General features: G+C 44.5%; 6 non-coding genes across 6 annotated transcripts; all 6 read right to left on the bottom strand.

Annotated features, from left to right (window-relative positions):
* Window positions 1-1404: 1404 nt before the first annotated feature.
* On the bottom strand, window positions 1405-1474 carry trnag-gcc. The gene has a single exon. It is a non-coding gene; the product is annotated as a tRNA-Gly (tRNA).
* A 3278-nt stretch (window positions 1475-4752) lies between these two features.
* trnag-gcc lies at window positions 4753-4822 on the bottom strand. The gene has a single exon. It is a non-coding gene; the product is annotated as a tRNA-Gly (tRNA).
* Window positions 4823-6222: 1400 nt separating this feature from the next.
* On the bottom strand, window positions 6223-6292 carry trnag-gcc. Its single transcript has one exon. It is a non-coding gene; the product is annotated as a tRNA-Gly (tRNA).
* Window positions 6293-7705: 1413 nt separating this feature from the next.
* Window positions 7706-7775, bottom strand: trnag-gcc. The gene has a single exon. It is a non-coding gene; the product is annotated as a tRNA-Gly (tRNA).
* Window positions 7776-9566: 1791 nt separating this feature from the next.
* On the bottom strand, window positions 9567-9637 carry trnag-gcc. Its single transcript has one exon. It is a non-coding gene; the product is annotated as a tRNA-Gly (tRNA).
* A 3086-nt stretch (window positions 9638-12723) lies between these two features.
* Window positions 12724-12793, bottom strand: trnag-gcc. The gene has a single exon. It is a non-coding gene; the product is annotated as a tRNA-Gly (tRNA).
* Between the last annotated feature and the right edge of the window lie 9857 nt (window positions 12794-22650).

Genomic DNA, 22650 nt, shown 5'->3' with positions numbered 1-22650 from the left:
ACTGCTTCTGCCTGCATTGGCCGATCGAACCCGGCCTCCCACGTGGCTGGCGAGAATGTGCCATTGTGCTTGAGTCAAACACCTGGACGCGCTAAATTGAAGGGCAGGTGTGGGGATTGCAGGAGGTGAGAATGGTTTCTTTTCATACCTGCAGTAAAACTCGTTCAGGTCGTCTGCCAGTTGTTGATTTGCCACAATGCTAGGGGATGGTGTCTTGTAATTGGTCATGTCTTTCAGACCTTTCCACGCAGAGGCTGTGCCACTAGAAGAGAACTGAGTGCGAAGCTTTTCAGAATAATTCCTCTTTGTTTACTGAGTTTAGCAGTGAACCATTGTTTGTCGTTGTTATAAGTTAAATAAGTCCTGGTAGGAACGCATATGTCCTCACAGAAACTGATATATGAGGTTACCGTTTCTGTGGCAGCAGCTTCAAAGACAGTATCTTTGCTGACTGAGCTGCTGACCGGTCACACGCTCTCTTCGCTAAATTGAAGGGCAGGTGTGGGGGGATTGCAGGAGGTGAGAATGGTTTCTTTTCATACCTGCAGTAAAACTCGTTCAGGTCGTCTGCCAGTTGTTGATTTGCCACAATGCTGTGGGATGGTGTCTTGTAATTGGTCATGTCTTTCAGACTTTTCCACGCAGAGGCTGTGCCAGTAGAAGAAAACTGAGTGTGAAGCTTTTCAGAATAATTCCTCTTTGTTTACTGAGTTTAGCAGTGAACCATTGTTTGTCGTTGTTATAAGTTAAATAAGTCCTGGTAGGAACGCATATGTCCTCACAGAAACTGATATATGAGGTTACCGCTTTCTGTGGCAGCAGCTTCAAAGACAGTCCAAACGGTGAGAGAGAAACAGGTTTGTAAATCCCACTCTGCTTCGTTGGTCTGTCTTTGTTTACAGTCTTAGGCAAGACTGTAGCTGATTTCAGCTTTTGCCTGAAGGTCGGTATGAGATAGACCAAACAGTGATCAGAAACTCCCAAGGCGGCTCTTTAAACAGGCAAAACATTAAGTTTTGTTCAAACGTTAACAGTAATAGAGGGAGCACTAAGCACTCATTTTGAAATCAAAAACAAAACAAGTCTTGCCTTCGAAGAGGGCAATATGGACAGATGCCAAAGTTGATTAACTGAAAGATAAACTGAAAAGGTTTCACTGGCTTTTGATGAACAGAAAGGATCTGATGAGTCACATGACAAGCTTTAGCGTTAAGAAGAGTTTTAAAGACTCACAATTCTGAAATAAAGGAAAGGAAACCCTTTTGTTCCCTGCATTGCCCGGGAATCGGACACGGGTGCTAAATTAAAACAACAGAATGACATTTTATGAGCAGCACTTAATTTCCAGTTCAATTTTAAGAGCAGGTAAATCAGGTTGCGTTTTCGTCAGCCACTGCTTCTGCCTGCATTGGCCGGGAATCGAACCCGGTCTCCCACGTGGCAGGCGAGAATTCTACCACTGAACCACCAATGCCCGCCTCTTGGCTGGGGTGTGCCATTGTGCTTGAGTCAAACACCTGGACGTCTGCTGACTGAGCTGCTGACCGGTCAACGCTCTTCTTCGCTAAATTGAAGGGCAGGTGTGGGGATTACAGGAGGTGAGAATGGTTTCTTTTCATACCTGCAGTAAAACTCGTTCAGGTCGTCTGCCAGTTGTTGATTTGCCACAATGCTGGGGGATGTTGTCTTGTAATTGGTCATGTCTTTCAGACCTTTCCACGCAGAGGCTGTGCCACTAGAAGAGAACTGAGTGCGAAGCTTTTCAGAATAATTCCTCTTTGTTTACTGAGTTTAGCAGTGAACCATTGTTTGTCGTTGTTATAAGTTAAATAAGTCCTGGTAGGAACGCATATGTCCTCACAGAAACTGATATATGAGGTTACCGTTTCTGTGGCAGCAGCTTCAAAGACAGTATCTTTGCTGACTGAGCTGCTGACCGGTCACACGTTCTCTTCGCTAAATTGAAGGGCAGGTGTGGGGGATTGCAGGAGGTGAGAATGGTTTCTTTTCATACCTGCAGTAAAACTCGTTCAGGTCGTCTGCCAGTTGTTGATTTGCCACAATGCTGGGGGATGGTGTCTTGTAATTGGTCATGTCTTTCAGACTTTTCCACGCAGAGGCTGTGCCACTAGAAGAAAACTGAGTGCGAAGCTTTTCAGAATAATTCCTCTTTGTTTACTGAGTTTAGCAGTGAACCATTGTTTGTCGTTGTTATAAGTTAAATAAGTCCTGGTAGGAACGCATATGTCCTCACAGAAACTGATATATGAGGTTACCGTTTCTGTGGCAGCAGCTTCAAAAGACAGTCCAAACGGTGAGAGAGAAACAGGTTTGTAAATCCCACTCTGCTTCGTTGGTCTGTCTTTGTTTACAGTCTTAGGCAAGACTGTAGCTGATTTCAGCTTTTGCCTGAAGGTCGGTATGAGATAGACCAAACAGTGATCAGAAACTCCCAAGGCGGTCTTTAAACAGGCAAAACATTAAGTTTTGTTCAAACGTTAACAGTAATAGAGGGAGCACTAAGCACTCATTTTGAAATCAAAAACAAAACAAGTCTTGCCTTCGAAGAGGGCAATATGGACAGATGCCAAAGTTGATTAACTGAAAGATAAACTGAAAAGGTTTCACTGGCTTTTGATGAACAGAAAGGATCTGATGAGTCACATGACAAGCTTTAGCGTTAAGAAGAGTTTTAAAGACTCACAATTCTGAAATAAAGGAAAGGAAACCCTTTGTTCCCTGCATTGCCCGGGAATCGGACACGGTGCTAAATTAAAACAACAGAACATTTTATGTTTTTATGAGCAGCACTTAATTTCCAGTTCAATTTTAAGAGCAGGTAAATCAGGTTGCGTTTTCGTCAGCCACTGCTTCTGCCTGCATTGGCCGGAATCGAACCCGGTCTCCCACGTGGCAGGCGAGAATTCTACCACTGAACCACCAATGCCCGCCTCTTGGCTGGGGTGTGCCATTGTGCTTGAGTCAAACACCTGGACGTCTGCTGACTGAGCTGCTGACCGGTCACACGCTCTCTTCGCTAAATTGAAGGGCAGGTGTGGGGGATTACAGGAGGTGAGAATGGTTTCTTTTCATACCTGCAGTAAAACTCGTTCAGGTCGTCTGCCAGTTGTTGATTTGCCACAATGCTAGGGGATGGTGTCTTGTAATTGGTCATGTCTTTCAGACCTTTCCACGCAGAGGCTGTGCCACTAGAAGAGAACTGAGTGCGAAGCTTTTCAGAATAATTCCTCTTTGTTTACTGAGTTTAGCAGTGAACCATTGTTTGTCGTTGTTATAAGTTAAATAAGTCCTGGTAGGAACGCATATGTCCTCACAGAAACTGATATATGAGGTTACCGTTTCTGTGGCAGCAGCTTCAAAGACAGTATCTTTGCTGACTGAGCTACTGACTGGTCACACGCTTCGCTAAATTGAAGGGCAGGTGTGGGGGATTACAGGAGGTGAGAATGGTTTCTTTTCATACCTGCAGTAAAACTCGTTCAGGTCGTCTGCCAGTTGTTGATTTGCCACAATGCTAGGGGATGGTGTCTTGTAATTGGTCATGTCTTTCAGACCTTTCCACGCAGAGGCTGTGCCACTAGAAGAGAACTGAGTGCGAAGCTTTTCAGAATAATTCCTCTTTGTTTACTGAGTTTAGCAGTGAACCATTGTTTGTCGTTGTTATAAGTTAAATAAGTCCTGGTAGGAACGCATATGTCCTCACAGAAACTGATATATGAGGTTACCGTTTCTGTGGCAGCAGCTTCAAAGACAGTATCTTTGCTGACTGAGCTGCTGACCGGTCACACGTTCTCTTTGCTAAATTGAAGGGCAGGTGTGGGGGATTGCAGGAGGTGAGAATGGTTTCTTTTCATACCTGCAGTAAAACTCGTTCAGGTCGTCTGCCAGTTGTTGATTTGCCACAATGCTGGGGGATGGTGTCTTGTAATTGGTCATGTCTTTCAGACTTTTCCACGCAGAGGCTGTGCCAGTAGAAGAAAACTGAGTGTGAAGCTTTTCAGAATAATTCCTCTTTGTTTACTGAGTTTAGCAGTGAACCATTGTTTGTCGTTGTTATAAGTTAAATAAGTCCTGGTAGGAACGCATATGTCCTCACAGAAACTGATATATGAGGTTACCGCTTTCTGTGGCAGCAGCTTCAAAGACAGTCCAAACGGTGAGAGAGAAACAGGTTTGTAAATCCCACTCTGCTTCGTTGGTCTGTCTTTGTTTACAGTCTTAGGCAAGACTGTAGCTGATTTCAGCTTTTGCCTGAAGGTCGGTATGAGATAGACCAAACAGTGATCAGAAACTCCCAAGGCGGCTTCTTTAAACAGGCAAAACATTAAGTTTTGTTCAAACGTTAACAGTAATAGAGGGAGCACTAAGCACTCATTTTGAAATCAAAAACAAAACAAGTCTTGCCTTCTCAAGAGGGGCAATATGGACAGATGCCAAAGTTGATTAACTGAAAGATAAACTGAAAAGGTTTCACTGGCTTTTGATGAACAGAAAGGATCTGATGAGTCACATGACAAGCTTTAGCGTTAAGAAGAGTTTTAAAGACTCACAATTCTGAAATAAAGGAAAGGAAACCCTTTTGTTCCCTGCATTGCCCGGGAATCGGACACGGGTGCTAAATTAAAACAACAGAATGACATTTTATGTATTTTATGAGCAGCACTTAATTTCCAGTTCAATTTTAAGAGCAGGTAAATCAGGTTGCGTTTTCGTCCAGCCACTGCTTCTGCCTGCATTGGCCGGGAATCGAACCCGGTCTCCCACGTGGCAGGCGAGAATTCTACCACTGAACCACCAATGCCCGCCTCTTGGCTGGGGTGTGCCATTGTGCTTGAGTCAAACACCTGGACGTCTGCTGACTGAGCTGCTGACCGGTCACACGTTCTCTTCGCTAAATTGAAGGGCAGGTGTGGGGGATTGCAGGAGGTGAGAATGGTTTCTTTTCATACCTGCAGTAAAACTCGTTCAGGTCGTCTGCCAGTTGTTGATTTGCCACAATGCTAGGGGATGGTGTCTTGTAATTGGTCATGTCTTTCAGACCTTTCACGCAGAGGCTGTGCCACTAGAAGAGAACTGAGTGCGAAGCTTTTCAGAATAATTCCTCTTTGTTTACTGAGTTTAGCAGTGAACCATTGTTTGTCGTTGTTATAAGTTAAATAAGTCCTGGTAGGAACGCATATGTCCTCACAGAAACTGATATATGAGGTTACCGTTTCTGTGGCAGCAGCTTCAAAGACAGTATCTTTGCTGACTGAGCTGCTGACCGGTCACACGTTCTCTTCGCTAAATTGAAGGGCAGGTGTGGGGATTGCAGGAGGTGAGAATGGTTTCTTTTCATACCTGCAGTAAAACTCGCTCAGGTCGTCTGCCAGTTGTTGATTTGCCACAATGCTGGGGGATGGTGTCTTGTAATTGGTCATGTCTTTCAGACTTTTCCACGCAGAGGCTGTGCCACTAGAAGAAAACTGAGTGCGAAGCTTTTCAGAATAATTCCTCTTTGTTTACTGAGTTTAGCAGTGAACCATTGTTTGTCGTTGTTATAAGTTAAATAAGTCCTGGTAGGAACGCATATGTCCTCACAGAAACTGATATATGAGGTTACCGCTTTCTGTGGCAGCAGCTTCAAAGACAGTCCAAACGGTGAGAGAGAAACAGGTTTGTAAATCCCACTCTGCTTCGTTGGTCTGTCTTTGTTTACAGTCTTAGGCAAGACTGTAGCTGATTTCAGCTTTTGCCTGAAGGTCGGTATGAGATAGACCAAACAGTGATCAGAAACTCCCAAGGCGGCTCTTTAAACAGGCAAAACATTAAGTTTTGTTCAAACGTTAACAGTAATAGAGGGAGCACTAAGCACTCATTTTGAAATCAAAAACAAAACAAGTCTTGCCTTCAAGAGGGCAATATGGACAGATGCCAAAGTTGATTAACTGAAAGATAAACTGAAAAGGTTTCACTGGCTTTTGATGAACAGAAAGGATCTGATGAGTCACATGACAAGCTTTAGCGTTAAGAAGAGTTTTAAAGACTCACAATTCTGAAATAAAACCCTTTTGTTCCCTGCATTGCCCGGGAATCGGACACGGGTGCTAAATTAAAACAACAGAATGACATTTTATGTATTTTATGAGCAGCACTTAATTTCCAGTTCAATTTTAAGAGCAGGTAAATCAGGTTGCGTTTTCGCCAGCCACTGCTTCTGCCTGCATTGGCCGGGAATCGAACCCGGTCTCCCACGTGGCAGGCGAGAATTCTACCACTGAACCACCAATGCCCGCCTCTTGGCTGGGGTGTGCCATTGTGCTTGAGTCAAACACCTGGACGTCTGCTGACTGAGCTGCTGACCGGTCACACGCTCTCTTCGCTAAATTGAAGGGCAGGTGTGGGGATTGCAGGAGGTGAGAATGGTTTCTTTTCATACCTGCAGTAAAACTCGTTCAGGTCGTCTGCCAGTTGTTGATTTGCCACAATGCTAGGGGATGGTGTCTTGTAATTGGTCATGTCTTTCAGACCTTTCCACGCAGAGGCTGTGCCACTAGAAGAGAACTGAGTGCGAAGCTTTTCAGAATAATTCCTCTTTGTTTACTGAGTTTAGCAGTGAACCATTGTTTGTCGTTGTTATAAGTTAAATAAGTCCTGGTAGGAACGCATATGTCCTCACAGAAACTGATATATGAGGTTACCGCTTCTGTGGCAGCAGCTTCAAAGACAGTATCTTTGCTGACTGAGCTGCTGACCGGTCACACGCTCTCTTCGCTAAATTGAAGGGCAGGTGTGGGGATTTACAGGAGGTGAGAATGGTTTCTTTTCATACCTGCAGTAAAACTCGTTCAGGTCGTCTGCCAGTTGTTGATTTGCCACAATGCTGGGGATGGTGTCTTGTAATTGGTCATGTCTTTCAGACTTTTCCACGCAGAGGCTGTGCCACTAGAAGAGAAACTGAGTGTGAAGCTTTTCAGAATAATTCCTCTTTGTTTACTGAGTTTAGCAGTGAACCATTGTTTGTCGTTGTTATAAGTTAAATAAGTCCTGGTAGGAACGCATATGTCCTACAGAAACTGAAACTGATATATGAGGTTACCGCTTCTGTGGCAGCAGCTTCAAAGACAGTCCAAACGGTGAGAGAGAAACAGGTTTGTAAATCCCACTCTGCTTCGTTGGTCTGTCTTTGTTTACAGTCTTAGGCAAGACTGTAGCTGATTTCAGCTTTTGCCTGAAGGTCGGTATGAGATAGACCAAACAGTGATCAGAAACTCCCAAGGCGGCTCTTTAAACAGGCAAAACATTAAGTTTTGTTCAAACGTTAACAGTAATAGAGGGAGCACTAAGCACTCATTTTGAAATCAAAAACAAAACAAGTCTTGCCTTCGAAGAGGGCAATATGGACAGATGCCAAAGTTGATTAACTGAAAGATAAACTGAAAAGGTTTCACTGGCTTTTGATGAACAGAAAGGATCTGATGAGTCACATGACAAGCTTTAGCGTTAAGAAGAGTTTTAAAGACTCACAATTCTGAAATAAAGGAAAGGAAACCCTTTTGTTCCCTGCATTGCCCGGGAATCGACACGGGTGCTAAATTAAAACAACAGAATGACATTTTATGATTTTATGAGCAGCACTTAATTTCCAGTTCAATTTTAAGAGCAGGTAAATCAGGTTGCGTTTTCGTCAGCCACTGCTTCTGCCTGCATTGGCCGGGAATCGAACCCGGTCTCCCACGTGGCAGGCGAGAATTCTACCACTGAACCACCAATGCCCGCCTCTTGGCTGGGGTGTGCCATTGTGCTTGAGTCAAACACCTGGACGTCTGCTGACTGAGCTGCTGACCGGTCACACGCTCTCTTCGCTAAATTGAAGGGCAGGTGTGGGGATTACAGGAGGTGAGAATGGTTTCTTTTCATACCTGCAGTAAAACTCGTTCAGGTCGTCTGCCAGTTGTTGATTTGCCACAATGCTAGGGGATGGTGTCTTGTAATTGGTCATGTCTTTCAGACCTTTCCGCAGAGGCTGTGCCACTAGAAGAGAACTGAGTGCGAAGCTTTTCAGAATAATTCCTCTTTGTTTACTGAGTTTAGCAGTGAACCATTGTTTGTCGTTGTTATAAGTTAAATAAGTCCTGGTAGGAACGCATATGTCCTCACAGAAACTGATATATGAGGTTACCGTTTCTGTGGCAGCAGCTTCAAAGACAGTATCTTTGCTGACTGAGCTGCTGACCGGTCACACGCTCTTTCGCTAAATTGAAGGGCAGGTGTGGGGATTACAGGAGGTGAGAATGGTTTCTTTTCATACCTGCAGTAAAACTCTGCTCAGGTCGTCTGCCAGTTGTTGATTTGCCACAATGCTAGGGGATGGTGTCTTGTAATTGGTCATGTCTTTCAGACCTTTCCACGCAGAGGCTGTGCCACTAGAAGAGAACTGAGTGCGAAGCTTTTCAGAATAATTCCTCTTTGTTTACTGAGTTTAGCAGTGAACCATTGTTTGTCGTTGTTATAAGTTAAATAAGTCCTGGTAGGAACGCATATGTCCTCACAGAAACTGATATATGAGGTTACCGTTTCTGTGGCAGCAGCTTCAAAGACAGTATCTTTGCTGACTGAGCTGCTGACCGGTCACACGCTCTCTCTTGCTAAATTGAAGGGCAGGTGTGGGGGATTGCAGGAGGTGAGAATGGTTTCTTTTCATACCTGCAGTAAAACTCGTTCAGGTCGTCTGCCAGTTGTTGATTTGCCACAATGCTGGGGGATGGTGTCTTGTAATTGGTCATGTCTTTCAGACTTTTCCACGCAGAGGCTGTGCCAGTAGAAGAAAACTGAGTGTGAAGCTTTTCAGAATAATTCCTCTTTGTTTACTGAGTTTAGCAGTGAACCATTGTTTGTCGTTGTTATAAGTTAAATAAGTCCTGGTAGGAACGCATATGTCCTCACAGAAACTGATATATGAGGTTACCGTTTCTGTGGCAGCAGCTTCAAAGACAGTCCAAACGGTGAGAGAGAAACAGGTTTGTAAATCCCACTCTGCTTCGTTGGTCTGTCTTTGTTTACAGTCTTAGGCAAGACTGTAGCTGATTTCAGCTTTTGCCTGAAGGTCGGTATGAGATAGACCAAACAGTGATCAGAAACTCCCAAGGCGGCTCTTTAAACAGGCAAAACATTAAGTTTTGTTCAAACGTTAACAGTAATAGAGGGAGCACTAAGCACTCATTTTGAAATCAAAAACAAAACAAGTCTTGCCTTCAAGAGGGCAATATGGACAGATGCCAAAGTTGATTAACTGAAAGATAAACTGAAAAGGTTTCACTGGCTTTTGATGAACAGAAAGGATCTGATGAGTCACATGACAAGCTTTAGCGTTAAGAAGAGTTTTAAAGACTCACAATTCTGAAATAAAGGAAAGGAAACCCTTTTGTTCCCTGCATTGCCCGGGAATCGGACACGGGTGCTAAATTAAAACAACAGAATGACATTTTATGAGCAGCACTTAATTTCCAGTTCAATTTTAAGAGCAGGTAAATCAGGTTGCGTTTTCTTCCGCCACTGCTTCTGCCTGCATTGGCCGGGAATCGAACCCGGGTCTCCCACGTGGCAGGCGAGAATTCTACCACTGAACCACCAATGCCCACCTCTTGGCTGGGGTGTGCCATTGTGCTTGAGTCAAACACCTGGACGTCTGCTGACTGAGCTGCTGACCGGTCACACGTTCTCTTCGCTAAATTGAAGGGCAGGTGTGGGGGATTGCAGGAGGTGAGAATGGTTTCTTTTCATACCTGCAGTAAAACTCGTTCAGGTCGTCTGCCAGTTGTTGATTTGCCACAATGCTAGGGGATGGTGTCTTGTAATTGGTCATGTCTTTCAGACCTTTCCACGCAGAGGCTGTGCCACTAGAAGAGAACTGAGTGCGAAGCTTTTCAGAATAATTCCTCTTTGTTTACTGAGTTTAGCAGTGAACCATTGTTTGTCGTTGTTATAAGTTAAATAAGTCCTGGTAGGAACGCATATGTCCTCACAGAAACTGATATATGAGGTTACCGTTTCTGTGGCAGCAGCTTCAAAGACAGTATCTTTGCTGACTGAGCTACTGACTGGTCACACGTTCTCTTCGCTAAATTGAAGGGCAGGTGTGGGGAATTACAGGAGGTGAGAATGGTTTCTTTTCATATCTGCAGTAAAACTCGTTCAGGTCGTCTGCCAGTTGTTGATTTGCCACAATGCTAGGGGATGGTGTCTTGTAATTGGTCATGTCTTTCAGACTTTTCCACGCAGAGGCTGTGCCACTAGAAGAAAACTGAGTGTGAAGCTTTTCAGAATAATTCCTCTTTGTTTACTGAGTTTAGCAGTGAACCATTGTTTGTCGTTGTTATAAGTTAAATAAGTCCTGGTAGGAACGCATATGTCCTCACAGAAACTGATATATGAGGTTACCGTTTCTGTGGCAGCAGCTTCAAAGACAGTCCAAACGGTGAGAGAGAAACAGGTTTGTAAATCCCACTCTGCTTCGTTGGTCTGTCTTTGTTTACAGTCTTAGGCAAGACTGTAGCTGATTTCAGCTTTTGCCTGAAGGTCGGTATGAGATAGACCAAACAGTGATCAGAAACTCCCAAGGCGGCTCTTTAAACAGGCAAAACATTAAGTTTTGTTCAAACGTTAACAGTAATAGAGGGAGCACTAAGCACTCATTTTGAAATCAAAAACAAAACAAGTCTTGCCTTCAAGAGAGGCAATATGGACAGATGCCAAAGTTGATTAACTGAAAGATAAACTGAAAAGGTTTCACTGGCTTTTGATGAACAGAAAGGATCTGATGAGTCACATGACAAGCTTTAGCGTTAAGAAGAGTTTTAAAGACTCACAATTCTGAAATAAAGGAAAGGAAACCTTTTTGTTCCCTGCATTGCCCGGAATCGGACACGGGTGCTAAATTAAAACAACAGAATGATTTTATTTTTATGAGCAGCACTTAATTTCCAGTTCAATTTTAAGAGCAGGTAAATCAGGTTGCGTTTTCTTCCAGCCACTGCTTCTGCCTGCATTGGCCGAATCGAACCCGGTCTCCACGTGGCAGGCGAAATTCTACCACTGAACCACCAATGCCCGCCTCTTGGCTGGGGTGTGCCATTGTGCTTGAGTCAAACACCTGGCGTCTGCTGACTGAGACCGCTCACTTTCCAGGTGTGGGGATGAACCACCAATGCCCACCTCTTGGCTTTCCACGGGAGGCTGTGCCATTGTGCTTGAGAGTCTGAACACACCAATAATTCTGCTGACTGAACCATTGTTTGTCGCTGGCTGACCACTCACAGAAACTGATATATGAGGTTACACACGTGGCAGAGTCAAACACCTGGACGTCTGCTGACTGAGCTGCTGACCGGTCACACGCTCTTCGCTAAATTGAAGGGCAGGTGGGGGGATTGCAGGAGGTGAGAATGGTTTCTTTTCATACCTGCAGCAGTAACTCGTTCAGGTCGTCTGCCAGTTGTTGATTTGCCACAATGCTAGGGATGGTGTCTTGTAATTGGTCATGTCTTTCAGACCTTTCCACGCAGAGGCTGTGCCACTAGAAGAGAACTGAGTGCGAAGCTTTTCAGAATAATTCCTCTTTGTTTACTGAGTTTAGCAGTGAACCATTGTTTGTCGTTGTTATAAGTTAAATAAGTCCTGGTAGGAACGCATATGTCCTCACAGAAACTGATATATGAGGTTACCGCTTCTGTGGCAGCAGCTTCAAAGACAGTATCTTTGCTGACTGAGCTGCTGACCGGTCACACGCTCTCTTCGCTAAATTGAAGGGCAGGTGTGGGGATTGCAGGAGGTGAGAATGGTTTCTTTTCATACCTGCAGTAAAACTGCTTCAGGTCGTCTGCCAGTTGTTGATTTGCCACAATGCTGGGGGATGGTGTCTTGTAATTGGTCATGTCTTTCAGACTTTTCCACGCAGAGGCTGTGCCACTAGAAGAAAACTGAGTGCGAAGCTTTTCAGAATAATTCCTCTTTGTTTACTGAGTTTAGCAGTGAACCATTGTTTGTCGTTGTTATAAGTTAAATAAGTCCTGGTAGGAACGCATATGTCCTCACAGAAACTGATATATGAGGTTACCGCTTTCTGTGGCAGCAGCTTCAAAGACAGTCCAAACGGTGAGAGAGAAACAGGTTTGTAAATCCCACTCTGCTTCGTTGGTCTGTCTTTGTTTACAGTCTTAGGCAAGACTGTAGCTGATTTCAGCTTTTGCCTGAAGGTCGGTATGAGATAGACCAAACAGTGATCAGAAACTCCCAAGGCGGCTCTTTAAACAGGCAAAACATTAAGTTTTGTTCAAACGTTAACAGTAATAGAGGGAGCACTAAGCACTCATTTTGAAATCAAAAACAAAACAAGTCTTGCCTTCAAGAGGGCAATATGGACAGATGCCAAAGTTGATTAACTGAAAGATAAACTGAAAAGGTTTCACTGGCTTTTGATGAACAGAAAGGATCTGATGAGTCACATGACAAGCTTTAGCGTTAAGAAGAGTTTTAAAGACTCACAATTCTGAAATAAAGGAAAGGAAACCCTTTTGTTCCCTGCATTGCCCGGGAATCGGACACAGGTGCTAAATTAAAACAACAGAATGACATTTTATGTATTTTATGAGCAGCACTTAATTTCCAGTTCAATTTTAAGAGCAGGTAAATCAGGTTGCGTTTTCGTCAGCCACTGCTTCTGCCTGCATTGGCCGGGAATCGAACCCGGTCTCCCACGTGGCAGGCGAGAATTCTACCACTGAACCACCAATGCCCGCCTCTTGGCTGGGGTGTGCCATTGTGCTTGAGTCAAACACCTGGACGTCTGCTGACTGAGCTGCTGACCGGTCACACGTTCTCTTCGCTAAATTGAAGGGCAGGTGTGGGGGATTGCAGGAGGTGAGAATGGTTTCTTTTCATACCTGCAGTAAAACTCGTTCAGGTCGTCTGCCAGTTGTTGATTTGCCACAATGCTAGGGATGGTAAAATCTTGTAATCTGGTCATGTCTTTCAGACATTTCTACGCAGAGGCTAAAAGCACTAGAAGAGAACTGAGGCGAAGCTTTTCAGAATAATTCCTCGTTTACTGAGTTTAGCAGTGAACCATTGTTTGTCGTTGTTATGTTAAATAAGTCCTGGTAGGAAGATATGTCCCACAGAAACTGATATATGAGGTTACCGCTTTCTGTGGCAGCAAAAGTCAAAGACAGTATCTTTGGGCTGACTGAGTTACTGACTGGTCAGCACGTTCTTCTACTAAATTGAAGGGCAGGTGGGGAAATTGGCAGGAGGTGAGAACGGCTCTTTTCACATCTGCAGCAAAACCTGCCCAGGTCGCCTGCCAGCTGTTGGATTTGCCAATGCTAGGGGATGGTGTCTTGTAATTGGTCATGTCTTAGACCTTTCCACGCAGAGGATGTGCTACCAGGAAGAGAACTGAGTGTGAAGCTTTTCAGAATAATTCTCTTTGTTTACTGAGTTTAGCAGTGATCCATTGTTTGTCGTTGTTATACAAATAAGTCTTGGTAGGAACGCATGTCCTCACAGAAACTGATATATGAGGTTGGCCGCTTCTGTGGCAGTAGTAGCTTCAAAGACAGTCCAAAACGGTGAGAGAGAAACAGGCTTGTAAATCCTGCACTCTGCTTCGTTGGTCTGTCTTTTTTGTTTACAGTCTTAGGCAAGACTGTAGCTGATTTCAGCTTTTGCCTGAAGGTCGCATGAGATAGACCAAACAGTGACTGGGAAACTCCTTACAAGTGTTTCTTTAAACAGGGCAAAACATTAAGTTTTGTTCAAACGCTAACAGTAATAGAGGAGCACTGGCACCTATTTCGAAATCAAAAACAAAAAGGTCTGCCTTCGAAGAGGCAATATGGACAGATGCCAAAGCTGATTAAACGAAAGATAAACTGGAAGGTTTCACTGGCTTTTGATGAACAGAAAGGATCTGATGAGTCACATTATGCTTTAGCGTTAAGAAGAGTTTTAAAGACTCACAATTTGAAATAAAGGAAACCTTTGTTCCCTGCATTGCCCGAATCGGACACGGTGCTAAATTAAAACCAGAATTACATTCAGAGGTATTTATGAGCAGCACTTAATTTTAAATTCACCTTAAGAGCAGCTAAATCAGGTTGCGCTCCACGCATCGTTTGGCTGGGCTCATGGTCGTGAATCAACCCGAAGTTCCCACGGGTATGCAGAATTCTACCACTGAGTCCACCAATGCCTGCCTCTTGGCTAAAAGCTATTGTGCTGAGTCAAACACCTGGACGTCTGCTGACTGAGCTGCTGACCGTCACACGCTCTTCGCTAAATTGAAGGGGCAGGTGGGGATTGCAGGAGGTGAGAATGGTTTCTTTCATACCTGCAGTAAAACCTCCGTTCAGGTCGTCTGCCGTTGTTGATTTGCCAATGCTGGGGGATGTTGTCTGTAATTGGCCATGTCTTTCAGACCTTTCACGAGAGGCTGTGCCACTAGAAGAGAACCGAGCGCAAGCTTTTCAGAATAATTCCTCTTTGTTTACTGAGTTTCAGTAGAAACCATTGTTTGTCGCTGTTATAAGTTAACAAGTCCTGGTAGAACGCGATATGTCCTCACAGAAACTGATATATGAGGTTGGTCGCTTTCTGGTGGCAGCAGCTTCAAAGACAGTATCTTGCTGACTGAGCTGCTGACCGGTCACACGTTCTCTTCGCTAAATTGAAGGGCAGGCGGGTGGGGACGCAGGAGAGAATGGTTTCTTTCTCATAACGGTAAAACTCGCTCAGGTCATCTGCCAGTTGTTGATTTGCCACAATGCTAGATGGTGTCTGTAATTGGTCATGTCTTCAGACCTTTCCACGAGAGGCTGTGCCACTAGAAGAAACTGGAGCGCGGCTTTTCAGAATAATCTCTCTTTGTTTACTGAGTTTAGCAGGAACCATTGTTTGTCATGTTGTTATGAGTTAAATAAGTCCTAGAACGCATATGTCCTCAAGCAGAAACTGATATATGAGGCTACTAAGCTTGTGTTAGCAGCTTCAAAGACAGGTCCAAACGCAGAGAGAGAAACAGGTTTGTAAATCCCACTTGCTTCGTTGGTCTGTTCTTTGCTTACAGTCTTAGGCAAGACTGTAGCTGATTTCAGTTTTTGCCTGAAGGTCTGTATGAGATAGACCAAAACAGTGATCAGAAACTCCTAAGGCGGTTTCTTAAACAGGCAAAACATTAAGTTTTGTCTAAACGCATTGTAGTAACAGAGGGAGCACTAAGCACTCATTTTGAAATCAAAACAAACAAGTCTTGCTTTCTCAAGAGGCAATATGACAGATGCCAGGTGCTGATTAACTGAAAGATAAACTGAAAAGGTTTCACTTTGGCTTTTGATGAACAGAAAGGATCTGATGAGTCACATGACAAGCTTTAGCGTTAAGAAGAGTTTTAAAGACTCACAAATTCTTGAAATAAAGGAAAGGAAACCCTTTGTGTTCCTGCATTGCCTCGAATCGGACACTTGAAAAGCAAATTAAAACAATAGAATGACATTTTTATGAGCAGCACTTAATTTCCAGCTCAATCTTAAGAGCAGGTAAATCAGGTTGCGTTAGCCACTGCTTCTGCCTGCATTGGCCGAATCAAACCGGTCTCCTACGTGGCAGGCGCAGAATTCTACCACTGAACCACCAATGCCCACCTTCTGCTGTGTGCCATTGTGCTTGAGTCAAAACACCTGGACGCCTGCTGACTGAGTTGCTGACCGGTCACACGTTCTCTTCGCTAAAATTGAAGGGCAGTGGTGTAAATTACAGGAGGTGAGAATGGCTTCTTTCTTCTACATTCCGCAGTAAAACCGCTCAGGTCGCTCGCCAGCGTTGATTTGCTACAATGCTAGGGGATGGTGTCTTTGTAATTGGTCATGTCTTTCAGACCTTCCACGCAGATGATGTGCTACCAGAAGAGAAAACTGAGGTGAAGCTTTCAGAATAATTTCTTTTGTTTACTGAGTTTAGCAGTGATCCATTGTTTGTCGCTAAGCAGGTTAAATAAGTCCTGGTAGGAACGTATATGTCCTCACAGAAACTGATATATGAGGTTACTGCTTCGTGGCAGCAGCTCAAAGACAGTCCAAACGGTGAGAGAAACAGGTTTGTAAATCCCACTCTGCTTCTGCTGGTCTGTTCTGCTTACAGTTCCAGGTAAGACTGTAGCTGATTTCAGCTTTGGCCTGAAGGTCGGGTATGAGAGGACCAAACAGTGATCAGAAACCTCAAGGCGGCTCTTAAACAGGCAAAACATTGGTTTGTTCAAATGTTAACAGCATAGAGGGAGCACTAAGACCTACTTTGAAATCAAAAACAAAACAAGTCTGCTTTCTCAAGAGGGCATGTGGACAGATGCCAAAGTTGATTAACTGAAAGATAACTGAAAAGGTTTCACTTTATTTTTGATGAACAGGAAAGGATCTGATGAGTCGCATTACAAGCTTTGAAGTAATAAGAGCCTTAAAGACTACAATTCTGAAAATAAAGGAACCTTTATCTCCCTGTATTGCCCGAATCGGACACGGTGCTACTAAATTAAACCACAGAATTGTATTTAGGGTATTTTATGAGCAGCACTTAATTTGTGTTCAATTTGAAGAGCAGCCCAACCAGGTTGGGCGCTTCTTCCGCCTGCTTCTGCCTGCTATGGTCGGGAATCGAACCCGGTCTCCCACGTGGTAGGCTTTGTGAATTTACCACTGAACCACACAATGCCTGCCTCTTGGCTGGGTAAAGACGCTTGAGTTTCAAACACCTGACGTCTGCTGACTGAGCTGCTGACCGGTCACATGTCTCTCTGGCCAAATTGAAGGGGCAGGTGGGGATTGCAGGAGGTGAGAATGGTTTCTTTCATACCTGCAGTAAAACTCTGCCAGGTCGCCTGCCAGTTGTTGATTTGCCACAATGCTGGGGATGTTGTCTTGTAATTGGCCATGTTCTTTCAGACCTTCTACGAGAGGCTGTGCCACTAGAAGAAACTGGAGTGCTGCTTTTCAGAATAATTCTCTTTGTTTACTGAGTTTAGCAGTGGAACTATTGTTTGTCGTTGTTATAAGTTAAATAAGTCTCCAGAACGTATATGTCCTCACAGAAACTACATATGAGGTTACCAGTTTGCAGCAGCAGCCTTGGAAGACAGTATCTTTAAGGACTGAGCGTTGACCGGTCACTAATGTCTTTCTGGGCTAAATTGAAGGGCAGGTGGGGGATTGCAGGAGGTGGAGAATGGTTTCTTTTCATACCTGCAGTAAAACTCTGTTCAGGTCATCTGCACAGTTGTTGATTTGCCACAATGCTAGGATGGCAGTTCCTGTAATTGGTGATGCCTTTCAGACCTTTCACGCAGAGGTTGTGCTACTAGAAGAGAAACTGAGTGAAGTTTTCTGTGAATAATTCCTCTTTGTTTACTGAGTTTAGCAGTGAACCATTGTTTGTCGTTGTTATGAGTTAAATAAGTCCTGGTAGGGAACGCATACAACTCTCAGAAACTGATATATGAGGTTACTGCTTCTGTGGCAGCAGCTTCAAAGACAGTCCAAACGGCAGAGAGAGAAACAGGTTTGTAAATCCCGCTCTGCCTCGTTAGTCTGTCTTTGTTTACAGTCCTAGGCAAGACTATAGCTGGTTTCAGCTCTTGCCTGGATGGCGGTATATAATGGACTAAAACAGTGATCAGAAACTGATATATGAGGTTACTGCTTCTGTGGCAGCAGCTTCAAAGACAGTCCAAACGGTGGAGAGAAACAGGTTTGTGAATCCCACTCTGCTTCGTTAGTCTGTCTTTGTTTACAGTCCTAGGCAAGACTATAGCTGATTTCAGCTCTGCCTGGATGGCGTATATGATGGACCAAACAGTGATCAGAAACTGATATATGAGGTTACCGCTTCTGTGGCAGCAGCTTCAAAGACAGTCCAAACGGCTAGAGAGAGAAACAGGTTTGTAAATCCCACTCTGCTTCGTTAGTCTGTCTTTGTTTACAGTCCTAGGCAAGACTATAGCTGGTTTCAGCTTTGCCTGAGAGGTCGGTATGAGATGGACCAAACAGTGATCAGAAACTCCTGGCAAGGCGGCTCTTTGACAGAGTGGTATGCATCCTTTATTATTGTCTAACAGTGATGTAGTATGTCACATTGCCCAGCAATCGCACACGGGTCTCCCCGCGCAGGCGAGATTCTACCAGTCTCTTTCAGGAAAGTAATATTGACCAATGCTAAATTAAAACAACAGAATGACATCCGTAGGTATTTTATGAGCAGCACTTAATTTCCAGTTCAATTTTAAGAGCAGCTAACCAGGTTGCGTTGGCTCCGCCACTGCTTCTGCCTGCTACGGCCGAATCGAACCCGGTCTCCCCATGCAGGCGAGAATTTACCACTGAACCACCAATGCCCGCCTCTTGGCTGGGGTGTGCCATTGTGCTTGAGTCAAACACCTGGACGCCTGCTGACTGAGGGCAGGTGTGGGGATTACAGGAGGTGAGAATGGTTTCTTTCATACCTGCAGTAAAACTCTGCTTCAGGTCGTCTGCCAGTTGTTGATTTGCCACAATGCTGGGGGATGGTGTCTTGTAATTGGTCATGTCTTTCAGACCTTTCCACACAGAGTCTGTGCCACTAGAAGAGAACTGAGTGCAAGCTTTTCAGAATAATTCCTCTTTGTTTACTGAGTTTAGCAGTAAAACCATTGTTTGTCGTTGTTATAAGTTAAATAAGTCCTGGTAGGAACGTAGATATGTCCTCACAGAAACTGATATATGAGGTTACCGCTTCTGTGGCAGCAGCTTCAAAGACAGTCCAAACGGTGGGAGAGAAACAGGATTGTGAATCCCACTCTGCTTCGTTAGTCTGTCTTTGTTGACAGTCCTAGGCAAGACTATAGCTGGTTTCAGCTTTGCCTGGAGGGCGGTATGAAATGGACTAACTCAGTGATCAGAAACTGATATATGAGGTTACCGCTTCTGTGGCAGCAGCTTCAAAGACAGTCCAAACGGCGAGAGAGAAACAGGTTTGTAAATCCCGCTCTGCCTCAAGTTAGTCTGTCTTTGTTTACAGTCCTAGGCAAGACTATAGCTGGTTTCAGCTCTTGCCTGGATGGCGTATATAATGGACTGCAAACAGTGATCAGAAACTGATATATGAGGTTACCGCTTTGTGTGGCAGCAGCTTCCAAGACAGTCCAAACGGTGGAGAGAAACAGGTTTGTGAATCCCACTCTGCTTCGTTAGTCTGTCTTTTTGTTTACAGTCCTAGGCAAGACTATAGCTGATCTCAGCTTTGGATGGCGTATATGATGGACCAAACAGTGATCAAAAACTGATATATGAGGTTACCGCTTCTGTGGCAGCAGCTTCAAAGACAGTCCAAACGTGCAGAGAGAAACAGGTTTGTAAATCCCACTCTGCCTCGTTAGTCTGTCTTTGTTTACAGTCCTAGGCAAGACTATAGCTGATTTCAGCTCTTGCCTGGATGGCGGTATATGATGGACCAAACAGTGATCAGAAACTGATATATGAGGTTACCGCTTCTGTGGCAGCAGCTTCAAAGACAGTCCAAACGGCGAGAGAGAAACAGGTTTGTAAATCCCACCTGCCTCGTTAGTCTGTCTTTGTTTACAGTCCTAGGCAAGACTATAGCTGGTTTCAGCTTTTGCCTGAGATGGCGGTATATGATGGACTCAAACAGTGATCAGAAACTGATATATGAGGTTACTGCTTCTTGTGGCACAGAGTGGTATGAAACAGGTTTGTATCCTTTATTATTGTCTAACAGTGATGTAGTATGTCACATTGCCCAGCAATCGCACACGGTCTCTGGACAGATGGCAGGCGAGAATTCTACCAGTCTCTTTCAGGAAAGTAATATTGACTAATGCTAAATTAAAACAACAGAATGACATCCGTAGAGTATTTTATGAGCAGCACTTAATTTCCAGTTCAATTTTAAGAGCAGCTAAATCAGGTTGCGCTTTCATCTGCACTGCTTCTGCCTGCTACGGCCGGGAATCGAACCCGGTCCCCGCGCGCAGGCGAATTTACCACTGAACCACCAATGCCCGCCTTGGCTGGGGTGTGCCATTGTGCTTGAGTCAAACACCTGGACGCCTGCTGACTGAGGGCAGGTGTGGGGATTACAGGAGGTGAGAATGGTTTCTTTCATACCTGCAGTAAACTCTAGGTCGCCTGCCAGTTGTTGATTTGCCACAATGCTGGGGGATGGTGTCTTGTAATTGGTCATGTCTTTCAGACCTTCCAGCACAGAGTCTGTGCCACTAGAAGAGAAACTGAGTGCTAAGCTTTTCAGAATAATCTCTCTTTTGTTTACTGAGTTTAGCAGTAAACCATTGTTTGTCGTTGTTATAAGTTAAATAAGTCCTGGTAGGAACGATATGTCCTCACAGAAACTGATATATGAGGTTACCGCTTCTGTGGTAGCAGCTTCAAAGACAGTCCAAACGGTGGGAGAGAAACAGGATTGTGAATCCCACTCTGCTTCGTTAGTCTGTCTTTGTTGACAGTCCTAGGCAAGACTATAGCTGGTTTCAGCTTTTGCCTGGAGGGCGGTATGAAATGGACCAATCAGTGATCAGAAACTGATATATGAGGTTACCGCTTCTGTGGCAGCAGCTTCAAAGACAGTCCAAACGGCGAGAGAGAAACAGGTTTGTATATCCCGCTCTGCCTCAAGTAGTCTGTCTTTGTTTACAGTCCTAGGCAAGACTATAGCTGGTTTCAGCTCTTGCCTGGATGGCGTATATAATGGACTAAACAGTGATCAGAAACTGATATATGAGGTTACTGCTTCTGTGGCAGCAGCTTCCAAGACAGTCCAAACGGTGGAGAGAAACAGGTTTGTGAATCCCACTCTGCTTCTGTTAGTCTGTCTTTGTTTACAGTCCTAGGCAAGACTATAGCTGATTTCAGCTCTTGCCTGGATGGCGGTATATGATGGACCAAAACAGTGATCAAAAACTGATATATGAGGTTACCGCTTCTGTGGCAGCAGCTTCAAAGACAGTCCAAACGGTGGCGAGAGAAACAGGTTTGTAAATCCCACTCTGCTTCGTTAGTCTGTCTTTGTTTACAGTCCTAGGCAAGACTATAGCTGGTTTCAGCTTTTGCCTGAGGTCGGTATGAGATGGACCAAACAGTGATCAGAAACTCCTAAGGCGGCTCTTTGACAGAGTGGTATGCATCCTTTATTATTGTCTAACAGTGATGTAGTATGTCACATTGCCCAGCAATCGTGACACGGGTCTCCCCATGCAGGCGAGAATTCTACCAGTCTCTTTCAGGAAAGTAATATTGACCAATGCTAAATTAAAACAACAGAATGACATCCGTAGGTATTTTATGAGCAGCACTTAATTTCCAGTTCAATTTTAAGAGCAGCTAAATCAGGTTGCGCTTCCCGCCACTGCTTCTGCCTGCTACGGCCGAATCGAACCTGGTCCCCGCGCGCAGGCGAGAATTCTACCACTGAACCACCAATGCCCGCCTCTTGGCTGGGGTGTGCCATTGTGCTTGAGTCAAACACCTGACGCCTGCTGACTGAGGGCAGGTGTGGGATTACAGGAGGTGAGAATGGTTTCTTTCATACCTGCAGTAAAACTCGCTCAGGTCGCCTGCCAGTTGTTGATTTGCCACAATGCTGGGGGATGGTGTCTTGTAATTGGTCATGTCTTTCAGACCTTCCACACAGAGTCTGTGCCACTAGAAGAGAACTGAGTGCGTAGCTTTTCAGAATAATTCTCTTTGTTTACTGAGTTTAGCAGTAAACCATTGTTTGTCGTTGTTATAAGGTTAAATAAGTCCTGGTAGGAACGATATGTCCTCACAGAAACTGATATATGAGGTTACCGCTTCTGTGGCAGCAGCTTCAAAGACAGTCCAAACGGTGGGAGAGAAACAGGATTGTGAATCCCACTCTGCTTCGTTAGTCTGTCTTTGCTGACAGTCCTAGGCAAGACTATAGCTGGTTTCAGCTTTTGCCTGGAGGGCGGTATGAAATGGACCAATCAGTGATCAGAAACTGATATATGAGGTTACCGCTTCTGTGGCAGCAGCTTCAAAGACAGTCCAAACGGCGAGAGAGAAACAGGTTTGTATATCCCGCCTGCCTCGTTAGTCTGTCTTTGTTTACAGTCCTAGGCAAGACTATAGCTGGTTTCAGCTCTTGCCTGGATGGCGGTATATAATGGACTAAACAGTGATCAGAAACTGATATATGAGGTTACCGCTTTCTGTGGCAGCAGCTTCCAAGACAGTCCAAACGGTGGAGAGAAACAGGTTTGTGAATCCCACTCTGCTTCGTTAGTCTGTCTTTGTTTACAGTCCTAGGCAAGACTATAGCTGATCTCAGCTCTTGCCTGGATGGCGGTATATGATGGACCAAACAGTGATCAAAAACTGATATATGAGGGTTACCGCTTCTGGTGGCAGCAGCTTCAAAGACAGTCCAAACGGTGGGAGAGAAACAGGTTTGTAAATCCCACTCTGCTTCCTTAGTCTGTCTTTGTTTACAGTCCTAGGCAAGACTATAGCTGATTTCAGCTCTTGCCTGGATGGCGGTATATGATGGACCAAACAGTGATCAGAAACTGATATA

This window comes from Puntigrus tetrazona, chromosome 5 (genome assembly GCF_018831695.1).
Source record: "Puntigrus tetrazona isolate hp1 chromosome 5, ASM1883169v1, whole genome shotgun sequence".
NCBI lineage: Eukaryota > Metazoa > Chordata > Actinopteri > Cypriniformes > Cyprinidae > Puntigrus > Puntigrus tetrazona.
The sequence above is the reverse complement of the archived record's forward strand: the minus strand, read 5'-3'. Positions and strand labels throughout refer to the sequence as shown.